Here is a 7,621-nt window from a genome sequence, read left to right on the forward strand (position 1 = left end):
GGTTATACCCTATGGTTGGTTGATGATGCATGGAGGGGATTGTAACCATGGCAATGAAACAATATCTTATAGGATGAATGTAAAACTAATTTTCTCCCATATAAACTATCACATAATTCACATTAAAAAATTAAAAAATAAAATAAATAATAAATGGTTCTGGCAAAATTGGGAATTAATTCATGTAAAAATGAAACAAGACCCATATGTCACATCATATGTAATGTGTATTAAAGACCTAAATGTAAAGCCCAGAACCATAAAGATCTTCTATAGAAGACAACTGAAGGCCTCTTATAACACAACATAAGTACACTATCGCACATAACTGAAAACATACAAACAGAAGACAAAAATAAATGCCTGGGACTTCCTAAAAACTAGACATGTATGTGCATCAAAGGATTTCACCAAAAGAGTAAAAAGAGAATCCACAGACTGAGTCAAAATGTTTGGCAACAACATATCAGACAAAGGACAACTCTCCAAAACGTATGGAATATTTATTTCAGCTTCTAAACAAAAATAATCCAATTTTAAAAAGGGAATAGTACATGATCAGAATGAATAAGAAGTTATTTAGGGAGCCAACAAACATATGAAGAAATCCTCATGATCAATAGCATTGTTGTTGTTAAGTGCCATCGAGTCGGTTCTGATTCATAGAGACCCTATATATGGTTTCCAAGGAGCAGCTGGTGATCTTGAACTGCCGATCTTGTAGTTCAAACAGACAGAGAGAGGCAAATCAAAACAACAATGAGATATCATCTTATTCAGCAAAGTTTTGAAAAGTAGAAAACATCAAAAGTTGGTGAGGGTGTGGAGAGACTTGGACCCTCATAAATTGCAGGTGGGACAGTGAAATGGTGCAATGACTGTGGAAACAGTATGGCACTTTCTCAAAAAGTTGAAAAAGGAAATACCATATTACCCAGAAATCCCTCTATCTGATATATATCCCCAAGAAATAAGAGCTATAATATGACTAAATACACACACCCCCATATCCATTGCAGCACTCGTCACAACAGCAAAAAGTTGAAGACTGTCTAAATGCCCATCAACAGAAGAATGGTTAAACAAACTTTGGTATATACACAAAATAGGATTTTACTAACACTGAAGGGTAACTACTAATCTGCAACATTTCACAACATGGATGAACCCAGAGGACATTATGCTGAGTGAAAGTAGTCAATCACAAAAGGAGAACTATTGCATGAGCCCATTAATAAAAAAAGAAGTTAAGAAAAGATTTTCTTACTAAATGAAGCATTCTTTGATGGTTACCAGGGGTACGTAGAAGTGGAGGGAGAGAATTATTCACAGGCTGGATGGTAGACACATAGTTGACAGGGTAGGCAACATACAACAAAAGGGATGTTACAACAGGAAATATGAAAGTAACAAGAGACACAGTGGTTTCCACCCTATAGCATTTCTTATGTTTGTTTTCTAGACATTGCCGAGGGTTTTTTAGTTGTGCTTAGCAAGAACAGGAAAACGTACTTATGCCATGATTTCATATTATTTTATACTGAAAACAAAACAAAGTAAAAAAACAAAGCAAAGTCTCTTTGTTTACCAAGCTTACTTCCTTTCTAATAAACTTCACATGATTAATTATCTTGTTTTTTGCAGTAATAAACACTAATATGTGACTTCTTCATTCTTTTTCTTTGTTGATGTTGTTAAGTGCCATTGAGTCAGTTCCTACGTATAGCAACCTTATGTAGGGTATCCAAGGAGTGACTGGTAGATTTGAACCACTAGCCTTGTAGTTAGCTGGCCAGTGTTTATTCTACTGCATTACACACCGATTTATTCAGATAGCTTCTCAGAAAGTTGGTTGTCCCACAGTCTGTGGGGAAGGAAGAGGCAAATACAACTATGGGACTAACTGATCTATGTCAACCATGATAGTTATTTTCCTTGTCAATTACTATTTTAGACACAAATTATTGTTTTAGATCACTCAATGTAGTCAGTGTGATATGATGGAAAATAAATGGGAGGCATTTGGAAAAGGTTTTCTAAAATTTAAAATAGATAAACAATATATTATCAGGTGTTTATGTGACCCTTGTATGTCCTTGTGTGGTGCAAAAGTTAACACACTCAGCTGCTAACTAAAAGATTAGAGGTTCAAGTCCACCTAGAGGTGCTTTGGAAAGAAGGCCTCTGAAAATCGGGCATTAAAAACCCTACGGAGTACAGTTGTACACTGACATGCATGGGCTTTCTATGAATCCGAATCAGCTCTAAGGAAGCTGGCTTTTTGTGTGCAAGGGAGTCCTCCTGTAGCACTATAGGACAAGCACTGAACTAGAAGATGGACAGTTCAAACCCACCTACCACTCCTCAGAAACCCTATCCAGGGTCGCTATGAGTCAAATCTACTAGTAGGCACTTAACAACCACAACATAGTTGAATTGATGGGGAAGGAATGTAAAGGGATGGCGGAGAGCAAAGATAGAAAGAACCTGAGATACTGATGACATAATTGTTGTTGTTAATAGCTATGGAGTTTGTTCCAACTCATAGCAGCCCTGTATATGGTTTCCAAGGAACGGCTGGTGGGTTTGAACTGCTGTCCTTGTGATTCAAACTGACCTTGTATCCCAGTGCTTATCCTTCTGTGCCTCACCAGGATAGGTATGGAATTAACCCTTTTTAGAGTCCTCTTCCTTCTAAATTGCTTTGTGACACAAATTTGTTAAATTATAAAGACAAATATGTTGAATAAATGTTTTGTGTTTTTTTTCCCTTGTCACTGAAAGCATCCTAATTTTCTCAGAAGCTACCTGACATTCAGGCATTACCTCTCTACAAAAATACAAATGATTCTGTAATCACTGACCTTGTCATTTTTAGAACAGAAGGCCCGGAGAAACTATAAACATTTATTTATTGAGTCAACATTATTTATTGGCCAGGGACTGTACTTTTATAATGCATACATATAATGCCAGATGATTTCTTCTACATTTTATTAAAGCATGAGACTGGCTCAGAGAGTAAGATATTTTTGTAAAGGCACAGAGATTTGAGTGACATATTTGGAATTCAAGCCAGGGCTTGTGGTCTGGTAATGCTGGTTATTATTTGTACAAATTCTATTCAGTAGCTAATTCCACCATTGCATTCTGTGGTTGAGATTTTCTTCTATGTATATGTATGAACTGAGGAATTCACATCAGCACAATATTCTTCAGGGAGTCAGAATTCATTTTCTTCTGTAGATAGAGAGATTTCTCTTTAATTGTTTTGTACATGAAACAAAGAACCTTGGGGAAATACTAAATATTCTTGGAGGGGCATACTAACCCATGAACAGCTGGAAGACAGTGTGACTCCGCACTCAGAACAGCAGGCAGGAGAACAAGGGACCAGAATTTGTAATCCCACTGCCTCTCCTAAGGAAGAGTGACCTTGAACAAATCCATGTTGGGCATGTCTCTGCCCCTACAGAAATCAACATGGAAATTGGGGGATAGGCTTGATGTATATTTAATATACTTAGTCTATATGCCGTATGGCTGTTTCCATGGAAACCTTCATCACTTGGAAATTGAAATGTGTTTGCCAACAGCAGACATTTGTGGCATCTTTTCCCAGTGCAATGATTTCTAACCCTATTTTTGTGACATTGGGAAGAGAGGCTCACTCAAAACCTGCCAAGAATCTCTTTTAAAATGATAAGAAAAACAAAATTTATTTTCATTTACTTTAAAATATAGAAGTTTGGAGTTGAAAGTTAGCATGTTGGAAAATAAGCCACCCCTAATTCAACTTCTCTAATCTCTCAATGGAATGATTTTACAATAATAGATATAATACCTCAACAGTAAAGATAGCAGAAATACTGTTCAATAATCTGATTTTTAATAGAATTTTCAAGAACCAAAGTGCTACAAAGAAGTTTTCAATGACAGCAATTGGATAATCAGGGTTTGTTTGTCTTCCTACTTCTACTTTATTACTTTATGCACTTGACACTTGGATATTAGATATTGTTTTGTTCCAACAACAGAAGGAAAAGTCCTGCCTCCTAAAAAAGTGAACAGCCAAAAGTGTTTTGAGCCACTTGTGACAAATTATGGTGATCAAGAGGCTCACCTTTAAAGTTAGACTACTAATTAAACTCATGCTCTCAAGTTAATTCTGACTCTCAGGGACCCAATAGGACAGAGTAGAACTGTCCCTAGGGTTTCTGAGGCTGAAATCTTCATGGGAGCAGAAAGCCTAATCTTTCTCCTGCAGAATGACTGCTGGGTTTCAGCCAGTGACCTTCTAGTTCAAAGTCCAGTGTTTATCTTACAGAGCTACCTCACTCTCCAGACTACAAATTAGATTTCCACAATTTACTCTCTGTGTAACTGTGGGTAAGATATTCCACCTTCTTCTGTTCTTTTTCGTCATCTGTAAAATGAAAACACTGACGGTTGTTCACTTGTGTAGAAAGATTAAGAATGCAAATTTTGAAGCCAGACCTCCTAGATTCAAATCCTCTGCTCCCATTTGGTTGGTATGTGACTTTGGATTTTACTTCTGTTTTCTGTTATTAATATGAATAGTATTAATAACTACATGCATAGATTTTGGTAAGGATTGGTGATGGTGGTTATGTGCCATGGAGTTGGTCCTGACTCATATCGATCCTGTATAGGGTTTCTGAGGCTGTAAATCTTTGTGGGAACAGGAAGATTCATCTTTCTCCCATGGAACTGCTGGCCGTTTCAAACTGCTGACCTTAAAATTAGCAGTCCAACTTGTAGCCACTACACTACCAGAACTTCTTTTGACAAGGATTAAATGAATTAATATTAATGTACTCCCTAGAGCAGCTACTTACATAAAGTACATAAAATGTATGAATGGCTAATATTAATCTGTTATTACTTTGAGTACCTTAAATAAGTACCTTAAATGAGCTGTTAAGGTACTGTCAAGTCCGCTCTGGCCCTGTATACAACAGAACAAAACACGGCCTCTTCCTGCTCTTTGCTTATAATCATTTCTGACCCTTTACTTTACCAAGTATGAGGTCCCAGAGACTGGTCCTTCCTTAAAACATACCCAAAGCATTTGATACATGAAGTTGCTGTATTGTGAGACATGAGATGGTAGTGGTGGTGGTTATGTGTCGTAGATTCAGGTCCAACTCATAACAATCCCATGTAGAGATTCCAAGGTTGTAAATCTTTGCAGGAGCATAAAACCTCATCTTTATCCTGTAGAGCAGCTATTAGATTTGAACTGCTGACCTTGGATTAGTAGCCCAAACTACAACGCTACCAGAGATCCTTGAGACATGAGGTAATGCATGTGAAATACTCATACTTGTTCTTGGCCTCAATAAGAACGCAGTAAATATTGGATACATTATTAGTTGTGGTCTATATATCTCTTACTGAAATATGTCTATTGATAAGTATTTCTTCACTTGCATTTCTACAACAGCATAGCTAAGGCACACACGCATCTGAATCCTGGTGTTCTAAAATAGGCAGGACGATGGCAATGGATCTGGAAGGACAGTGTGAGTACTTTACATGAAAGATTCATTACGTTGGCAACTGAAGGTTGACCACCAAAGACTTACTGAGATAATGAAGGATCAAGTTAGTTGTGTAGCAAGATATCCAAGATAATAACACCAGAATGTCCACTAAGCCACAACTGTTGCTACTGTACAAGTGTTAAATTGAAAATTCTCTTGGGGCTACTTGGTTAGCTCACTGTCTTATCCCTTACTCATAGCCCACTATCCAGCACATACCATACACAAAGTAAATATGTAAGTGACTACGAACAAGAATAAATGTTCAGATAACATCTATAGTACTATTTTGTTGTTGTTATGTGCTGTCGATTAGGGGTATAAAAATTGGTTCTAATTTTGCAAGCAGTATCTGTAAGTTTAGCACCAGGTGGGTGAATGGCAATATAAAATTGACAGTTCTAACATAGGAGCCCTAGCAGTGCTGTAGGCTAAGCACTGGACTACTAACTGCAAGGTCAGCAGCTCAAACCCACCAGCCACTCCACAAGAGAAAGATGCAGCTTTCCGATCCCATAAAGATTTATAGCCTTGCAAACCAACCATAAGTTCAGCAGTTCAAACTCACCAGATGCTTCCCAAAAACCCTATACAGAGTCACTATGAGTTGGAACCAACTCAATGACTCTTAACAACAACAAACCTGATACAGAGTCACTATGAGACTCAACTTGATGGCAGTAGCTTTCTAGGTCAAAGACAGACAAACACAAAATCACTTTAGACGTGAACAGCAGCTCCTGTCCCTGGAATAATTTCAAGTAAATTAAAATGTTAAAAAAAAATTGAGCATAAAGAATTTATATAAACTATCATTGCTAGCCATGAGGCTGGTGATTCAAACTTACCAGTCGCTTCTTAGAAACCTTATACAGGGTCGCTATGAGTCGGAACCAACTCAATGGCACTTAGCAACAACAACATTTACATTTAAACAACATTCCATTTAAACAACATTTACATTTACTGATAGCGCAGTGGTTTCTGAAACATGCTGCTAAACCAAAAGGTCATCAGTTTGAATCCCCAGTGGTTCTGAGGGAGGAAGAAGAGATTTTCTTCTCCTGTAAAGATTTATAGCCTCACGGACCCTATACAGGGTCAACTAACAGCTAGAACCAACTGGATAGCACCCAGCCACCACCACTAGAACTTACATTTTAAAAACAATACAGCTTACATGAAACAGTAGAAATTTTAAGAAAAATCAGTATTTTTTATTTTTAGTGAAGTAAACTAAAATCGGGAACATGATGGCTATGTAGGCTCAACACTGGAATGTCAACCACAAGGTCAGCGGTTTGAGCTCACTAGGCACTTTGCAGGAGAAAGATGAGGTTTTCTGCTCCAGCACAGATTGACAGCTTCAGAAATCCTATACAAGTTTGCCATGAGTTAGAACCGATACAACCACACTTAATAACAACAATAGAAATGGAAATATACAATAATAGAAAGGGTGGCAGATAAAATGGTACAAACTGATGTAAACACACACTGGCTCAGATGAAGGTTAAAATCTTCTTCATCCTAAAACAATAAGGAATCCTATTTTGATAGCAAATTTACATCTAACCTATTAATGTTTTTTCACAACTTCTTTGATTTTTTTCTCTTAATCTTTCTAAATTAAAAGATTCTAAAGTCTTCAGTTCAGTGTTGGTCAGCCTGCAAAACAGCAGGCTTGCTATGAAACATGAAAGAAAAATAATGACTTCCCTCCCTCACTAAAATATTGATATAATTCTCTAGATATCAGACACAGACATTTTTATTTTATTTTGGAAGTTTTTGTTGTGATTTGAGAGAAAATTTACAGAACAAATTGGGTTTTCATCCAGTAATACTTACATATATAGCATTTGTCAAATTTGCTGCACAAGACCTTTTTAAAGTGTTCAAGAGCAAAGATGTCAGTTTGAAGCTAAGGTGGGCCTGACCCAACACGAAGTATTTTCAGTAGCCTCATCTGCATGTGAAAGTGGGACAATGAATAAGAAAGACCGGAGAAGAATTGATGCATTTGAGTTAGGATAGCGTAGTGGTTACGAGTC

The sequence above is a fragment of the Chrysochloris asiatica genome, unplaced genomic scaffold (assembly GCF_000296735.1).
Source record: "Chrysochloris asiatica unplaced genomic scaffold, ChrAsi1.0 scaffold00069, whole genome shotgun sequence".
Classification (NCBI taxonomy): Eukaryota; Metazoa; Chordata; class Mammalia; order Afrosoricida; family Chrysochloridae; genus Chrysochloris; species Chrysochloris asiatica.